This window comes from Acinonyx jubatus, chromosome B3 (genome assembly GCF_027475565.1).
Source record: "Acinonyx jubatus isolate Ajub_Pintada_27869175 chromosome B3, VMU_Ajub_asm_v1.0, whole genome shotgun sequence".
Lineage (NCBI taxonomy): Eukaryota > Metazoa > Chordata > Mammalia > Carnivora > Felidae > Acinonyx > Acinonyx jubatus.
The window spans coordinates 1180661-1199329 of record NC_069386.1 but is presented as its reverse complement, the minus strand read 5'-3'; the positions used below and the strand labels follow the sequence as shown (position 1 = coordinate 1199329).

Here is an 18669-nt window from a genome sequence, read left to right as displayed (position 1 = left end):
GCAACATCGAGAGAGGGAAACCCTGTGCCTTCTTTCTCAGAGTCATGGGCCCCCGGGGTGGGTCAACCGGAGGGTGGGGGAGGACCCTGTGTACGGGGCGTCACCCCGGGGTCCCCATGCATTCGTCGGTAAGAGCACGGAGCGTCAGGACTGACTGGGACTGGTCTACACACGGGGGAGTGGTGAGGACTCCCGGCCCTTCCCCTCAGGACACAGGGCACTGGGCCTGGGGAGCAGCGGTCAAGCCCGCTTTGCTGGGGCACCGGTGACAGTCACTGTTGCGTAGCTGTCTGGGTAGCAGAGTGGGGCGTGTGGGAGGGCCCTGCAGAGGCACAGGTCAGCCCAGGGCAGTGATGATGGTGACACTAGGGACATCGAGGCTGTCGGTCAGCGTCTGAAAGCCGCCCAGCAGTGAGTACGTGCAGCTCAGAGGCCATGTGAGCAAATCCTGTATAAACGGGCTGTGCCCTTGGAATAAAACATAGGTATGTGATTGATGCTCACTTAAAAATGTCTCGTCTCTTTAAGTCAAACCTTCCTTTTTTTCCAGGCAAAATAAACAAATCGAGTGCAAGGCTCCGTTCCGCAGGCCGGGGCTCGGCGCCCCTGGCTCAGCCTCGTTTGGGAGGTGCAGGAATTCATAATTGGCGTCCCCTTGTCACCAAGGCACCTTAATGGCATTTTAGAAATTATTTGTGGTGCGAGCAGCATTGATGGAAACCAGACTGAAAAAAAGTTAAGCCATGCTCCAACCATATAACGAATCAGCTGTTCTTGGTTGTTGACGTTTTGTCCGAGCTGTGGTCTGTGTGCACACAGAATCCAGTCGCAGGACTGTCCTTATGGTATTGGCACACTGTGACTGTATTCTCTGTCTGTTGTGGGTTTTTTTTAATGTTTATTTTTGAGACAGAGAGAGAGAGAGAGAGGGACGCACAGAATCTGAAGCAGGCTCCAGGGTCTGAACTGTCAGCACAGAGCCCAATGCAGGGCTCAAACTCACGGACTGTGAGATCATGACCTGAGCTGAAGTCGGATGCTTTAACTGACTGACCCACCCAGGCGCCCCTCTATTGTGCTTTTTAAGGGCTGTTGGGTTTCTTTCTTTTTAAGTGTATTTATTTTGAGAGGGAGACGGCGAGCAGGGGAGGGGCAGAAAGAGGAGAGAGAATCCCAAGCAGGCTCCACACTGTCAGCACAGAGCCCAGCCCGGTGCTCGAACCCACGAACCCCGAGATCATGACCTGAGCCGAAATCAAGAGTGGGACGCTTACCCAGCTGAGCCACCCAGGCGCCCCCAGTGGCTTTGGGCTTTCTGCCCTCACTCTCCCCTCCCCTACCCAGATCTGGAATCGATTTGAGGTCAAGTTTCCCCTGCTCCTGCTTTGTTTTTGGGTAAGGGGTTGCCGCCGTTAGGCGAAGGAAGGCAGGCTGTCGGGACGCAGCAGGAATTGTGCGTCTCCAGGGAAGGCCGCCTTCTTCTGCAGAATTTGTTCCCCTTAATGATCTCGCTGCTTTCATTGTCCAAACATTTTCCCGACTCTCTTATCTGAGAGCCTGGGAATTGTGCGGTCTGGAGACCGAGGCAGAGTGAAGCCTCATTAGAGCTTTGTCTTAAAATAGGGCAGCGCAGACCCAGGGTGCGGAGGTAAGCCCCGGGCAGCACGGGGTCACCGTGGCCCCGCGGCCCGGCCTTGTCCTCCCTCCCGGGAGGACGCGGGTGCTGCGTCCTCACGCTCCTTCACCCTGAGCTCAGACAGAGACTCGGGGCCACGGTCCTTGGGCTGTGTCCGGGTCGGGGGCAGAAGTGCAGGGAGCCTGCAGGGGAGCGTGTTGTGACTTCCCTCTGCGGCCCAGCCGCCGGAGGCTCCCAGAGGCCGAGACCTGGGGGAAGATGTGAATTCCAGTAGGTGTGAGCCGACTCACCTGCGGGATGTCCCGGGCGGGACCGAGGGCAGCACAGCCCTGGGGAACTGACACCAACAGCTCGTCGCCTTGAACGCGGTGGGACCCGCGGCCTCCTCCGTATGAACGAGACCTTCCTAAGGGCTCCTGTTCCTGTCTCTCCCACAGCCCCCACAGCAGGGCTCCCCCGTCTCAGGGCTGTGGCCCTCCTCACAGCACATCACTGCTGCCCAGAACCGCCGTGGCCCCGAGCAGGCCGAGGCACGCTCCGGTCCTACGGGTGGGGCCGAGGTGTACGTGCGAGCTGTCTGTGGCCGCCCAGCCATGAGGATGTCTGGGCCGTCCTTGCCGTCGTTGTCACAGTGAAGGACAGATGAAGCTTGCTTGCAAGAATGATCATGTTTTATTTTATTTTTTTCAATGGGACGAGAGAAGATATTTGCAAACGACATATCGGATAAAGGGTTAGTATCCAACATCGATAAAGAACTTACAAACTCAACATCCAAAAAAACCAAATAATCCAGTGAAGAAATGGGCGAAAGACATGAATAGACACTTCTCCAAGGAAGACATCCAGATGGCCAACCGACCCATGAAAAAATGCTCAACTTCACTCATCATCAGGGAAATACAAGTCAAAACCACAACGAGATACCGCCTCACGACCCTGTCAGAATGGCGAACGTTAACAACTCAGTCAACCACAGATGTTGGCAAGGACGTAGAGAAAGAGGATCTCTTTTGCATTGTTGGTGGGAATGCAAGCTGGTGCAGCTGCTCTGGAAAACAGCATGGAGGTTCCTCAAAAAACTAAAAATAGAACTACCCTACGACCCAGCAGTCGCACTACTAGGCATTTATCCACGGGATACAGGTGTGCTGTTTTGAAGCGACACATGCACCCCCGTGTTTATAGCAGCACTATCGACAATAGCCAAAGTATGGAAAGAGCCCAAATGTCCATCGATGGATGAATGGATAAAGAAGATGTAGTATGTATATACAATGGAGTATTACTCGGCAGTCAAAAAGAATGAAATCTTGCCATTTGCAACCACGTGGATGGAACTGGAGGGTAGTATGCTAAGCGAAATTAGTCAGAGAAAGACAAAAATTGTACGAGTTCAGTCATTTGAGGACTTTGAGAGACAAAAAAGATGAACGTAAGGGAAGGAAAACAAAAATAAAATAAAAACAGGGAAGGGGACCAAACAGAAGAGACTCATAAATACGGAGAACAAACTGAGGGTTACTGAAGGGGTTCTGGGAAGGGGGATGGGCTAGTCAGGTGATGGGCACTGAGGAGGGTACCTGTTGGGATGAGCACTGGGTGTTACATGGAAGGGATAAGTCACCGATTCTGCTCTTGAAGCCAGGACGACACTGTATGCTAACTACCTTGAGAATAAAAAACATTTACAGTTAGTTTATTTATTTATTGGTAGAATCCCAAGGAGACCCTGTTGTCAGCACAGAGCCCGATGCAGGGCTCGAACTCACGAACTCACGAGACCATGGCCTGAGCCCAAATCAGGATTTGGTCACTTAACGCGACGAAGCCACCCAGGCGCCCCAAGAATGACCATGTTTTAAAGTTTACAGACGAAACTCGAGCACAGAAACGTCCTATACACAGCCTGCCCCAAGGGCCGATTGCGGGAGGAGCTGGGGGTCTGCTGACGGGCTGCGGGTGGGATGCTCTGTGCCAACAGCACCTTCTCGTCCCATCACCGTGTACGGTGACTGCTGCCTGCTCTGGAGGGGACGTTGAGGCTCCTGTCTCCGAGGGCTCTGGGACGAGGAGGTGGCTCTGACTCCTCCTGAGCTAGGCCCTGGCCTGGACCCGCGTTCTGGCCTCCCTTGCTGAGTGACAGCATCCGGTTCCTTCCTGAAATGCCCTTTCAAACCAAGCTTCCCTTCTTCCCAGGCTGGTCTCCTGTCGGGGACGTCCGTCTGGCTGGTCTCCTGTCGGGGACGTCCGTCGTCGGAAGCACTGCCTTGGCCCCGCTTCTCTCGAACCATCCACCTTGATGCTTGTTCCCGGGAATCCCCGTGTTAGCAGAGAAAGTCTGGTCTGAAGCATCTGGAAGGCAGGATGGTGCCATCGAAGGGTGTGCGTGTGACCTCAGAGGGTCTGTGACCACTCTAAGAATGGAGAGGACCCCGTGGCTGCGGCACGCGGGGAACCCCCACCTCCCGCTAACGTTCCCGCTCTCCTCGTCACCACAGACGTTGTGATGGGTTCGACGGGGTCTTTGGCGGCCCCGTGTCTGCTCCGTGGATGCCATGGACGGACCTTCACACTGCAGGGCTCTACCCTGTGTCACGGAGCGCACTGTGGACGGTCAGTGGCCTGTTTCCGTGACACTTCGGACAGCATGCTGGGTTTGGGCGTCATCACCGGTCGGGGGGTCCGGGTTCGCTGCGGAGATAAGTGGGCCCTAGATCTCAGCTGCTTGCGGCCACAGGGCTCGCGCGGGGTGCTCGTCCCGCCCGGAGGCTCCACACCTTCCCCGAGCGTCATCCAGGAACGGAGGCCGGCGGGGGCTTCACGGCCACCTGCGGTCAGCCGCCGCGGGAGGAGGGAAAAGGGAACGCGTGAGTTGCGCACTGGGGTGCCGCGTGTTTGCGCTGGGCGGCTTTTGTTCGCTGTGGGGGTGGGAGTGACTGAGCGTCACGGCCTGGGTGGACTGAGAGTGCACAACTCGATGCATTTGGGGCCCGCGTGTCTCGTGCCACCGGCTCCCCAGGGCCTCCCTCCCCTGCCCTGCCTTCCGTCACTCGTGGTTCGCACGGCCGAGAGTATTTTCTGAAGGAGGTCGTAGCGTGCCCCTCTTCGGGGGGCCTCGTTCACACAGACCACCGTCTGCGGGAATCACCCGTCCCCGTGTGAATCTCTAGCCCAGTCTGTGTCCTTGCCGGGCACCCTGCCCCGTTCACATAGGCCAGATTTGTTCACTCACCTGCTGTGGACATTGGGCTGTTTCTAGCTTTGGACTGTTACAGGCGAAGACGGTACGAACATGCGGGTGCAGGTTATTGTTTGAGTTTATTTATTTATTTTGATAGGGAGGGAGAGAGAGAGAGAGACAGCATGCTCGAGCCAGGGAGGGGCAGAGAGAGAGGAAGAGAGAGAACCCCAAGCGGGCTCCCAGCCGTCAGCACAGAGCGCGACACGGGGCTCAAACTCACGAACCGTGAGATCACGACCCGAGCGGAAGTCAAGACTCCGTCGCTTAACTGACCGACCCCCCAGGCGCCCGCAGATGCAGATGTTTGCGGAGACACAGGTCTGTGTTCACCCTGGGTGCGCAGCTGGGAGTGGAGGTCCCTCACGGTGCTTGTGTCAGTGTGCACCCCCTCCCGCCACCCCCGCCCCTGCAGGTCAGGGGAGTTCGTCTCCCCTACACCCTCACCAACACTTGCTGTGGTCAGTTTCTGAATTGTAGCCAGTCTAACGGGTGGGTGGTGCTGTCCCCTGTCGCTCTGGTTTGCACTGCACGGCTCATGGCGCTAAGCACGCCCCGTGTGGGTCCCGGCCGTGTCGTGTAGCTGGTGACCTTGGCGGGTACGTCCGCTTGGTAGAGTGACCTACCTCCGATCTTCCCCGGTGAGGCTACCGGCCCAGGACTGTGGACGGAAGCACCCGCTCGCATCCCCGCACCGCTCTGTTTGGTCTGAGCCGGCTTAACCTCTCCGTCTCACCGGGTGGTGGGGACAGGGGGCTGTAGACACAGGCGGTGGGGAAGCCGGTTCGCAGGGACGATGCAGCGGCACCGGGGGTCCTGCTAACACACAGATCCCGACTCCGTGCGTCTGGGCCCCACGTCCTGTGTTTGTCACCAGCTCCAGGTGACGTCTGGAGCTGCCGGTCCGCGGACCACCAGTGGGGGACTCAGAGGGTGACAGCAGGAATGAGGACATCGAGGCAAAGGGCAGTCGTCAGGGAGCAGAAGGGTGACGAGCGTGTCTGCACAGGTAGTGACAGATAGTGACAGGGGCAGAGAGCGGGGGCCTTCCGCTGTGGTCCCCCTGGCGGGGTTCTGCAGGTGGGGGCTCCGGAAGCCCGGTGCGGAAGGACACAGGCACCCGCCCCAGCTGTGACGCCCCCCCACCCCCATCCCACCTCGGGGCTCGATCCCGCACTTAGCCTGTCCGGGTGCCACTGTCACACCAGGCCAGCCCTTACTGGGTCCTTGTGAGTATTCGGCAGGCCACCACTTGCAGAGGGGCTCGGGCGGGCCTGCCCGGTGGCAGGTCGGCCTCGTGGTGGCCGTGGGGGTCAAGCCGCAGGGCAGGGCTCCCCAACACCAGCAGGAGGGGACAGGCGAGTTTGCCACAACCACAGGGAGCAAGACAGAACCCCTGTTGGCATCTCGGGACGCGAGGGGCACCGGTCCGGGGGATGAGGAGGTGGCCCTGGGGCTGCCTCCGCTGTTACCCCGTGGGGTCCGTGCCCACGGAGCCCGTGTCCGTGACAGCCTCGCGAGGTCGAGTCGCGGTCGGTGCCCGGTCCCCACGCTTCACCTCCGGGACCCACGGCGGCCAGGGGCCTCTCGTGTGGGTTCACGGGGTCAGCTGGGCGAAATCGGATCACGGAAGCCGATGGACGACACTCGGGAATATTTATATTATCTGGCCTCGGGAAGGCTCCCCCCCGCCGCCCCCCACGGCCGGAGACCCTCTGTGCTCCGTGATCCCTCGTGTCACAGGGCTGGCCTCCGGGAGGGCCCGCCCAGGCAGCCGCAGCGGGGGCCTCGGTGCCCCGTCATCTTCCCGCCTGCCGTCTCTACGGCAGGCCTCCTCCTCCCCTTCCCCCTCGTTCCTTCTGGAGTCAGGACCCTCCCAGCTGTCCACGACAGGACCCCACTCAGTTCTGTGAAAAGAATCACGTACGTTCACATCTCGCTTAACGGGAACATGCCCTCACTGTCGAGCCTCGTCTCCTGACCGCTTCATCCTGCGAGCCTGAAGCTCGGTCCCCATTAAACGGCCAGCCCCTGTCCCCCCGCCACCTCCTTCCTGGCCTCGGCCCCCCATCTTCCCACCTGGGAACCCCGCGGGGGCGAGAGAACATCTCTCCCAAGGCCGTATGTTAATCCCCTGTACCTGGGGTGAGGGGCCTGCCTGCGAGAGCAGCACAGCAGACCGGCCGACAAAGCTCTGTTCCTGATGTCGCCCTTGACCTGCTCACCAGAACTGGGTCTCACGACCTCCAGACGTGCCCTTCACTGCCCCGGCCTCTGTCTGTGTCACTGCTTCCAGGGAGCACACGATACCTGCCGTAGGGCGTAAACGCAATAAAACCTCACCCTAGGAAAAGACGGGAAACAACAGGCTGTGATCGCTAGTCCTGCCATACAGGAAGACGCAATTTCCTCCTCGGACAGTGGAGTGGTTCATCAATCAGTCACATTGGCCACCCTTCATTTTGTTCTCTGTGAAGATCTCTCCTGTCCACCGAGGAACAGATTCAGCTGCTGTGCTTTTTTTTTTTTTTTTTTTTTTTTTTGGCCTGGAATGTAGATGTGATGGCTGGGGTTGCAGCAGTTATTTTGGGTTCATAAGGAATGGCCAAGAACATCTGAGACTTTTAGCCCTCGGATCTTAAATCTGCTGGATCAGTGTCACCAAACCATCTACCTCCAGCCTTCTTGTTATATAAGGGAAAACATTAAATAAATACTAAGTTTCCTCTGAACCCGTGCTTCATCTTTATTTCTGCGTCTGAGCCACAGGCCTTGATGTTTTGCGTTATAGTTTCCCTCAGATGTGGCCTTGTGTCAACATGAAGCTCAGAACATGAAGCTCTTCAACATGAAGAACAGACCCGGGAACTCCATCCCCTGAATGGGACCCCCCATCAGTATCTGTCTCCGGCTCCGTCCAGGGCCCAGTCTTACCCTCTGCCGTGTTTCCTCTTCACTCCCAGGAAGCTTGTGATACCTTTATCTTGGGGTGGAGAATTTGGATTTGTCAGAAGAACCTTTCTAGACACAGCCAGGGCCCATAAAATGCCCAACAGTGGTTTCAGAACCAAGTATGACAAGTTGCACTTAAGTTCCACTTAAATAGAAACGCATTTTTCATTCATAGCCAAATTAAAAGGCCTCGGGATCTGTGAGTAATCTTGGGCTGCTCTTCCCCGCCCCCCCCTTAACTGTCAGTCTCCTAATTTAACCATCTGGAATTCTTTTTAAAGTGCCATCCTATTCAGCATTTGGAAACGAGGGGCCCGACTCTAAATGGGAAAAAATCTACATTTCATTGCAGAGGGAGAACTCGACGCCAATGTCCTATTCGACAGAGACCGCAGCAACCTGGATGCCTCGCGGACGGCAGAGGGGAGCTTTGGAAAATTCATTCCACGTGTGACGGGAGACCCCCAACTGTGGGAATGGACGCGAGAACTGGAAGATGCACTCCCCGAAGACCCGGGCGCCTGCTGCTGTCTCCCTCTGACGTCCGCAGCACGAGGCTTTGTCACGTGTGGCCACGGCCTGGCTGACACGGAGCGCCAGTGCCCAGACGCTGCGAAGGTACTTGTCATCTCCCTGTGGCTCCAGTGTGACCGTCTGTCCTGTCTTTTCATTTCCTGCATCAGCAACCCCCCCCCCCCCCCCACCGCCCCCAGCGGGTCTGGGCTGCCTCTCCCCGTGTCCTCACTAGCACCAGGGGAGGCAATGGTTAGTGCAGCTGACAGGTGACCAGCTCTGGTGGGGCGCAGACCTGACCTTCCTGGCCCCCTGGTCGTGGGGCAGGACCCGACAGCTAGTTCTGGCCCGTGAGCGGGAGTGAGTACGTCGTTCCTGGGTTGGGGCATTGAATAGCCTGTGTGTGACTTTCTAGAATCCCCCGCTGAAGTAATTACAGAAGCAGAAGTGAATTTGGAGCCCCCCCATAGGCTCAGACCCCCGAGTGGCTGGAGGGACCAGAATGTCCCTGCCCACCTGCAAAGTCATGGAGCAGGAGGGAGAAATAAGTCCGTTTTGAGCCTGAGGTTGGTAAGCCACGGCCTGCAGTCCAAATCTGGCTCGCTACCTGTTCTTTAAATGAGGTTTGCCTTGGGGCGCCTGGGTGGCGCAGTCGGTTAAGCGTCCGACTTCAGCCAGGTCACGATCTCGCGGTCCGGGAGTTCGAGCCCCGCGTCGGGCTCTGGGCTGATGGCTCAGAGCCTGGAGCCTTTCAGCCAGGTCACGATCTCGCGGTCCGGGAGTTCGAGCCCCGCGTCGGGCTCTGGGCTGATGGCTCAGAGCCTGGAGCCTGTTTCCGATTCTGTGTCTCCCTCTCTCTCTGCCCCTCCCCCATTCATGCTCTGTCTCTCTCTGTCCCAAAAATAAATAAACGTTGAAAAAATAATAATAATAATAAATGAGGTTTGCCTGGGTCACAGCTTGCCCGCTCGTTCATGGGTTATCTGTGGCTGCTGTTTTGCTGCAATGACAGAGTTGAATAGTTGTAACAGAGACCCTGTGGGTCACAAAGCCTCACGTATTTCCCATCTGGCCGTTTACATACAGAGTTTATCAGCCGTGTTTTCAGCCACTGCCTTTTTGTGACTGGTTCTTACCACAGCCTAACCAGCCTCTCCCGATGGCTTACTGAGCACAGTCTTTAAAGCTTGTTAATCTCATGGGCTTAAAAAAAAGTAGGGTTACGTTACGTTTAATTTACATTTCTTTGATTATTCCTGGAGTCCCACCATTTTCCATTTGTTCAGTGGCCGTATTTCTCTTTTGACTGTTGATACTCGTTACCATTTTTTTCGTGAAGGGCTGAGTGATTTTCCTCTTGATCTGGTTGAGTTCTCAAAGGAGGGAGGGTATTCATCGTTTGTAGCTTACATTTGATTTATTCTACCGAGTCTCAGTTTAGGAAAGAAATAGTCCCTTCCCTCCAGAAGTTGGATGAATACTCAGTTATATTTGCTTTAGTCTTTGTATTGGATTTAAAAGCATATTTTAATCCAGCAGCAATCTTAGCACAAGGGAGAGGGTAAGGGACGGGGTGGGATGCTTGTCTCAAACTATTTGTCGCTCAGCTTCCCCTCACCCATCGTGTTTTTGATGCTTACCTCTTGTAGTTTGATAAGTTCTTCTGTATTGAAATGGCCCATGTTAAGGCTAGTTTTTCTGTCGCACGGATTATCCTGATTATTGTCGCAACATGCTTTCCTCGTAGTTTCACGGTTTACACGTGAAAAAGCAGGCGTGACGGTCTCACGTGCGCACACAGTCGACCGTACAGAGAGGGCTGTTGCCACAGTGAGGCAGTACCCGTCGTAGAAACAGCCCGGGAGGCAAGAAAAACTCTAAGACGTTAAGAGCTACAATGTTTGTCCGAAACGGTTTTACAGTTTTCTCCATCTTTCCAGTTCTGGCCATTTTCACAATCTTCTCATATGCACAGTAATGGAAAACTACTTTATTTTATGGGAAAAATCACATCCCAGGATGGAACCTCGCTCTCCGAATGCCTTCGCCTGCCTGCGCTGTTGACTGCCGTCGTGAGGGTTCTGCCTGCGTCTGGAACGCTCCTGCCTTTTAATTTCTCCGTGGCCGTTTTCTATCTGGCCAGGAGCTGCCGCGGTCCCCTCCTTAGCTACTCACACAAAGACCCTTATATCCTTCTGCTAGTTTTTCAGGACTCGGTCTCTGTTGAGATTTAGATCAGTTCTGGTGAAAGCCTGACTCCCGCGGGGAAGCCACGGAAGCCGGCCGCGGGAGATGGGAACCGGGGGCTTCCAGAGTTCCGGGCCCACATCCCCGCCCACCCCACCTACCATGTTCTTTTCTCCTCCGCCTTTGTGTGCCCCCCACCGGCCTCCCGCCACGCTGGCTGCCACACCAGAGACTGGAATCCCGCTGACCGCCCTCACCGTTAGCACCGCCGGGCTCGTGCGCCCCCTGCGGGCCCCCGTCCGCCCCTGGTGCACGCCTCTGCCGTCACTCGTTTGCGTTTAGTGGATCTCCTCCTCTCTGGTCTAATACACTCTTCTAGCGTCCCTGGGCCTTCCTTCTAGAACACAGAGCTCAGATCAGGGTGTTTGCCCAAAACGCCTACTGTTGATTTTGCTGCCCCAACACCCGTCCTGCTCTCACTGCACAGTGGCCGTGTCTCATACTCTTGGCACCTGGGCCTCAGCATTTCCTAGAGCAGGAGCTCATCACGCACAGAGCTGCTCTTTGTTTCATCACGAGGGCCCTCCTTCATCCCCAGCATCTATGTCTCCACACCCCGCCCCTCGTGACCAGCCGTGTGTGCTCTGTAGTTTGCTTTGCCTCTTTTCTTTCTTTGTTCATTTGTTTCTTAAAGTCCACATATGAGCGAAGTCCTGTGATATTCGTCTTTCTCTGACTAATTTCACTTAGCATAATCCCCTCCAGTTCCATTCGCGTAGTTGCAAATGGCAGGATTTCCTTCTTTTTGATTGCCGAGTAATACTCCATGGTGTATATATACCACCTCTTCTTTATCCATTCATCCATCGGTGGACACTTGGGCTCTTTCCATACTTTGGCTATTGTCGATAGTCGGGGTGCATGTGTCCCTTCGAAACAGCACACCTGTATCCTGTGGATAAATGCCTAGCAGTGCCATTGCTGGGTCATAGGGTAGTTCTATTTTTAGTTTTTTGAGGAACCTCCATACTGTTTTCCAGAGTGGCTGCACCAGCTTGCATTCCCACCTACAGTGCACGAGGGTCCCCCTTTCTCCGCGTCCTCGCCAACAAGAGCTATTTTCCATGGAGCATTTTTATATGTCAGGCGCTGTGCTAAGAGCTTTATATACATTAACGTATGGATTTCTCATAACTCTGTGGGGACGATATTATCAGTATCTTCATTTTATAGACGAGGACACGAGGTGTAGGAGGCCCAGGTAAATCGCCCGAGCTCTCACGACCCCTGCCAGGTGCGGTCAGGAACCCTGGCCCAACCCTGGCCCGGTGTCTGTGATGCCAGAGCCCACGCTCCTGGCCACTGGGCCGCATTTCCACGCTTTCTTCTCTGACTTGCTCTTTCCGGGTGTCCGTGCCCTGTGCTGACCCAGGCAGACATCCACACCCTGGGTCGTGCTCGTTTGGACCCCTAAACCACGACACCGACACTGGCCGTGAGGGGCAAGGCGTTTATCCAGAGCAGGAACTGGCACCGGAGGCCCTTGGCGGCCCCTCCCGGCTCCGGACTAGGTGATTTGTATAATGCGTCCTGGACCGCGGCCAGGGACCAGTCAGGGCACCGCGGGAAAACGGAAGCGTGTTTGGGACGTCGTGTGTCAGCTCAGCTCTTTGTCCGGGTTCCTACTTCAAGACGGGAGAGGGGGACAGCTATGCGGTCAGCCCGGGGTCGGAAGGTTCCATGTCCCGGGCCGCGTCCGCGTCTTACGGGGTGGCGTGGGGGGCGGGCTCTTCCTAGATGTTCTGCTTTTCCAAGCTCCGGCTTCAGTGACGTCGCTCTGTCAGCCTGACCCTGACGTTGATGGGAGCATTTACACTGTGGGAATCAGCACAGTCTATGCAGCACTCAGCAGAACACCACCGGGTAGGATCCACTGGTTCAGTGCGCAGACTCCACCGTCACGAGGCCTGGGTGTGCGTCCCCACAGCAGCACGCACCAGCTGGATGGCTCTCTGAGCCTCAGTTTCCCCGATGGCCAAGACAGGGATCCAAACAGCAGCATCAAGGGCAGGCGTGAGGCTTACGTGAAACGATGCGTGTCCAGGGCTTAGCAGAGCATCTGCCCCTTGTCAACCCTCAACAAGGGGTGTCGATTATTTAAAAAAATTTTTTTTTTTACTGTCTATCTACTTTTGAGAGAGAGAGAGTGCATATGAGCGGGGGAGGAGCAGAGAGAGAGAGGGAGACACAGAATCCGAAGCGGGCGCCAGGCTCCGAGCCGTCAGCACAGAGCCCAACGCAGGGCTCGAGCCCGGGAGCCGCAAGATCACGACCCGAGCCGGAGTCGGAGGCTCAACCGGCTGAGCGCTGGAGGTGCCCCAGTGGGTGTTGATTATTATCACTAATAAGCAGGATAAGGAAGTGCACAAAAATGACGAGGTGAGCACGGCCACTAAAATGCCTTTGCGCCCTTGACCACAATACACGGTGCCAGCGAGACAGGAGCCAGAACACCAAGGATGCGCGTTCCCGGCAGGACAGACGCGCGTCAGGGGGTCCTGCACGAGCCAGGAGGTAGTCGACGGGCAGGAGGAGGCTGTTCTGGGCAGACAGAAGGAATGGCTCTCAGTCGACTCTACTCATGGATGTCAGAGGCGGAGCCACGGCGCCGTGTCGGATGGGGTCTGAAGTCCACAGACCAGGGCACCAATCGACGTTTGGCGCTTCTGTGACCTTGACCTGACCTTTGCAGACCTTTGCTGTCTCCTCTCTGGACTGAAGGGAACCGACTTCTGCTGGAAGAATGACGGCCAGCGCTGCGTGTGGGGATGACCTCCGGGGAACCGCCGAGCGGCTGTGTCATCAGGGGGCCCGGCCGGGGCTGCCGAGGGCACGTGGAGCCTCGACGTCCGTCCGGCACGCTGGGCGGGGCCCCTTCCCAGCAGGGGCGCCTCAGCGCTCTTTCGGGAGCCGTGTCTCCTGCTGCAGAGGGCCTGGAAATGGGGACGGGGTCCCCGGGGCCGTCCCCGTAGTCGTGTGTCATCCGTATTAACAGGGGACGTCCTCGGCCTTTCTCTGGCTTGCCCTTTCCCGGCCTAACGGATGTGGTCTTTGTGTTTCCAACGCGGCCGCTCCTCGCTCGTCGTGTCCCTCGGGTGTGGCTGCGTGGGTTCAGCCGGGTGACGTGTGCAGACGCCTCTTCTGCCCGCGGACACAGGGGCGCCCAGTGGGGACACGAGCCCCGACGGCCGTCCTGCCCCCTGGCTGCTGCTTCCTGTTTGTCCGCGCCTCGCGGTGAGAGGTTACTTCCGTCACCCCCTGGAGCGTGGCTTCGAGACCCGCAGTTCAGGGGGGCACAGGGAAGGCACCCCGGCCCCTTCTCCACAGGTCACGTACGGCCGGAGATCCTGAGGAAACTGTCAAAAATGGAAACAGCCCCGGCGGGAGAGAAGCTCCCTGGCACGGATTTGTGGGGCTGGAGAGGCGCACAAGCCCCCTCCGACCCGGGACCCCCGGCCTCAGGCGTTCTGTGTCCTTGTGAGCGGGCCCCTCCCTTCATCCTCCTCCCTGGACAGCGACAGTTCCAGCCGTCTGGGTCCCTTATTTGCTAGAGAACACTTCTTTTTTACTTTACTCTCATTTTATTTTATTTTACTTTACTTTTTACACTACTTTATTTTTTATTTTTTATTTTTATTTTATTTTACTTTTTACTTTACTTTATTTTTTTATTTTGTTTTATTTTATTTTATTTATTTTATTTTACTTCACTTTTTACTTTATTCTTTTTAATTGTTTTATTTCATTTTATTTTACTTTATTTTATTTTATTTTATTTTTTTGTGTTGCGTTACGTTACATTACGTCACGTCACATCACGTCCCGTCACGTTAGGTTAGAGGGAGAGAGAGAATCCCAAGCAGGCTTCAGGCTCAGAGCGGAGCCCCACGCAGGGCTTGATGCCACGACCCTGAGATCATGACCCGAGCTGAAATCAAGAGCCAGATGCTCAACCGACTGAGCCCCCCAGGGGCCCCACCAACAAACATTTTAGTAGGAGTTTCTAATTTCACTTACTTTCTTTTTATCACCATATGAAATTACTTTATGTAACTATTCATTTTCTCTTGTGTTTGTTTTTTTCCAACTAGAACGTAAGCCCCGTGGGGTTTTGCACTGGATCTGTTTTATTCACCATGGAATTGCCAGCGTTAAGAAATGTACCTGGCAATATCAGTCAGTATTCATTGCATGAATGAATGAATGGATTTTTCTTTACAAAAGCGTTGTTTTTTCACGTGAGACCCTTCCAGTCACTTCCAGTGTTGTCAGAACATCGTGGCCAGGTGTGTCTCCTGACCTCCATAAACTTGGGAAACAGGGAAATAAGAGCGAAATTCATAATAAACAAGGTTAGTTCATAACAGACCCAAAGGTGCAAAGTCGTCTCAAAGAGGCAAAGTGCGTTAAGGTTCGTGAGGTGTGACGTAACACGGCCGAATGTACTAACGCAGGTAAAGGATGTGACCAAAAAGAGGTTGGACAGTGATGGACGTACAGATGGAAAGGTAGTTGCAGGGCTGAACTTGGGCCGTTTCCTCTGAGGACGCAAGGGAGGCATCCTGGTCGCTGGATTCGAGTGTTGCGTTCCTGTTGAAGGGCTCCCCCACCACGACAAGTGGCCACTGGTTTGTCATGACCTCTTCTTGAGTTCCCGCTCACCCTGCCATTTTCTTGATGGCCCCTTACCTTCCCAGCCAGGTCTGCTTTTTGGGGGGAAAGTGTGCGGGTCACAATTACCAGAGGCCCCTGGACCCTACAACTGTTGTACTTCTCTTTGTGACGCAACCAACATAACAAATTCTGGTGGTGTATATCCTTCTCCTCACCCTGCTGATGGGAGTCTACCCCCGTTCCCCGCGTGCTAGCAGTTATGGTGTTGAGCCTGCACAGCCATGGGTCAGGCCGACATTTTGGGTTGTTCACCGTGAAGAATGTTCCTTAGTGAAAGCTCCAAAGAGGCCACCATCATCTCTTGGAGCTACCATGACTTTGCTATGGGCCACTCCCCTGTGATCCAAACATCTTTGGGAAGAACTGAAGTGGTCTTTGTAACAAACATATGGCACCAGCAGTACCCACCTGGAAAATTCTTCCAGGGAGGCCAGCATTTCTGCAGCCACTTCTCTCCTCTCTGAGAATGACCTTCAAGGCCACTTGGGATCGCTGTCACAGCATGTCGTTTCGTCCAGCCACTGAGCCTGTGCCTTGTGCCGGCTAGAGCACTAGTCACCAAGGGCCATAGTCTTTAGTAGCAAGAGCCCCTGGGAAACACCGGCCCTCACACCCATGATGAGAGCTCCCTGTCCGACTGACTACCAACTCACTGGACTTGGTTCCCAACGTTCCTGTATTTTATTGATTCCAGGGGTTACATCTGCATCCAAAGACCAAAATTTCTTCACCATTCAAGACCAAGACATTTTAATAAACCTACCTCAGTCTCCAAGGGCAATTTCTCTCTAACAAATTTATGTTTCCGTAGCGGCAGCATCATTAAAACAGGTTTTACGGCTTGTCTCCATATAGTAACGACTTCGAAGGGACATAATAGTCCAGATATACAACCCTAGGATCTTTGTTGGAGACAAAGCTTTCCTCAAAAGCCCTTTTTAGTGCATTCATTCTTAGCTCAGCCGCTGGGCAGGCTCACTGTGAGTGTTAGCATTTTCCATTCCTAAGCACATTCTAGTTTCGCTTCCATACGTGAAAAGAGGTTGTTTTATATTCTTAAATCTCCCTTTTAATATTCAAAGGCCATTTTAAAGTTTCTGAAGGATGCACGTGGAAAAAATACTTTCACAAAGAATGTACCCAGCTGTCCTCAACCCTGGCTCTGCTTTAAAATCACCTGAGGCGCTTTGAAACTACCTGCCCAGGTCCCACGTCACAAGAAGTAAGTCACAGGCTCTGGGGGTGATGCCTAGGTGACTCACATGTGTGCAACCACGTGTGCGAGTCACAGAGCCCTAAACCTGGCTAGGGTGAGGTGCCAGAGGGGAGGTCAGAGAGCCCTGGAGACCCAGGTGGGGCCCCCACTTTCCTACAATGAGAAACTGTTGGATGCTCACCAACCAGGGGTCTCACTGTCTTGGGCACAGTGACCGAGACGTGGAACTTTTCGGATGAAAACAGGAGGGTCTCAGGAGACCTAGGATGGCCACCCTACTTGTGGCTCAACACAAAGTGCTCTCCATACTCTGCGTTGGAATGAGGCCGCCATGACTTTGTGGCCTTCATCTCTTGGCCAACGCCACCCGGATTTCTGAGCTCATCTAGGGGCCCTCCCTGTGATGGACACGCAGACCCGCTATGGTTTCTCTGCTCAGTCATTTAGTTGCTGGGAGAAGGGATTTCCTCAGAGTTTGTTTAGAGCATGGCTTGGAGCCTTGACCATTAGGAAGCACTGTTTGCTAATCTGTGCTTGAGCATGGGTGCCTTTCCTTGGGCCTGACTTTATTGAATCTCCAGGATATGGGGGAAGAGGAGGAAGGTACCAGTGTTTATTGTGAGCTGTTTTATGTATGTGGCCTCATGTGATCCTTCTAGCAACCTTATGAAGTCGGTTCTTTCAGATGAGAGAGAAAGCTGAATCCCAGACAGGTTAGGTCAACCGTCCAGAACAAACTCAGATCTATACGACTACAACTCTGTGTTCTCCACACAGCGTTATCTCTTTAAGGGCTTGATCGACAAGGTGGACAGGGAAAATTGCAGATTTCTGGTGATTTTGTAAAGTAGCTCTGTAGGCTGCTCCTTGCTGGGAGAAAGCACTGAGCGCTGCTATGGCAAGTTCTCAGTTGTCTTGGTGGATGTGGGAAGGGATGCCACATAGCATGTGGGGTTAGCTTCAGTTCAGAGCATCACGTCAGGAAAAGGCGATTCTGCTTGTGAGTGTGTCAGAGCAAACAGCTGGGATATAAGGAAACATGACGTCGAGCACTGCAGCTGGAAAAACAGGAGTCAAGGCCTCAAGAGGCCACTTTTCTGTTCAGTCCTGATGCCTCCAGTCCAGTCATTGGGGCAAAATGTCCCAGGTCTCTTGAGGACACAGACAGGATCGTGGGTCAAGCTGGAAATGGTCATCTATGGAGCCGTAGGGGGTGGAAGACTGTCCAAGTGCCCAGGAATGTTCTTCCAAAAGACAATTTTTGCAATAAATGGCATCTCATCTATGATAATTTAAAAATAGAATTTATTTTGGTAAATGCTGATGGTGATTTTTTCAAATAAAAAATACCATATTAATTATGCGTTCCTTTTAATCTTAACCAACTACCTGGTTAGAAGACCATGGTTGTAGATGCAGTATATCCTGATAAACTAGTGAGTACCCAGAAAGCAGGTCCCATTCACTCATTCAGAAATACGCTGAAGAGGAGACAGACCTTCACCCCTGCCCGTATCAGGCTTTCAGCCCGGACACCCTAACACAGAGACAGATTAACAGAAGAACAGCAGCTGATTAACTCATGCAGTTTGCATCACGTGGGAGAAGCCCAAGTGAAGGGTAACTCAAAACGCTGTCGTAGAACTCTGGCTTACGTGGCGTCTGCATCTGCAGAGAAGGGACAGGACGCAGGAAGGTGGTCCCAGGCATACAAGGGCTGTGGACTGTTGAGAATATTCTGCTTGCAGAGGCCTGTGGTGCAGCTGAGTGTCTTGAGTAAGAGGAGAATTTATGTCCTACCCTCAGACAGAAAAGGAGGCTAGAGGGAGCTTGCCATGTGTTTGCTGCTTCTTCATTGCCTTTGGCTCAGAATAACTTTTAAGTCAAAGAAGCATATTTTGGGGTGACATATGATGGTTTCCTTCAGTGTGTTGAGTGTCTACTCTGATCCAGCATTGTGCTAGGTGATGGAAAACAGTAGCAAATGCCTGGTCCCCGTGCTCACAGACCAGTGAGGGAGACAGACAGCTGACCACTGCCTGTAACTGACTGTGGTCGACCCAATCCTCATAAAGATGGCCTAGGTCACCGTAGGTGCCCATAGCAGATGATTCAGGGAGGACTTCCTGGAGGAGGTGAGCTATATCCTGAAATCTGAAGCATGAGTTGGATAGAAGGTGGCTGAGGTTG

At 54.3% G+C, this 18669-nt stretch overlaps 2 long non-coding RNA genes across 2 annotated transcripts in view; both read left to right on the top strand.

The window, feature by feature from the left end:
• LOC113601992 (uncharacterized) overlaps positions 1–18669 on the top strand; it is a 98508-nt gene that overhangs the window by 42685 nt on the left and 37154 nt on the right. Inside the window, exon 4 of the long non-coding RNA XR_008298888.1 lies at positions 8182–8447. This is a non-coding gene — a long non-coding RNA (uncharacterized LOC113601992). The remainder of the gene's footprint in view (positions 1–8181; positions 8448–18669) is intronic.
• LOC128315837 (uncharacterized) lies at positions 8457–9280 on the top strand. The gene is made up of 2 exons (XR_008298890.1): positions 8457–9020; positions 9102–9280. It is a non-coding gene; the product is annotated as an uncharacterized LOC128315837 (long non-coding RNA).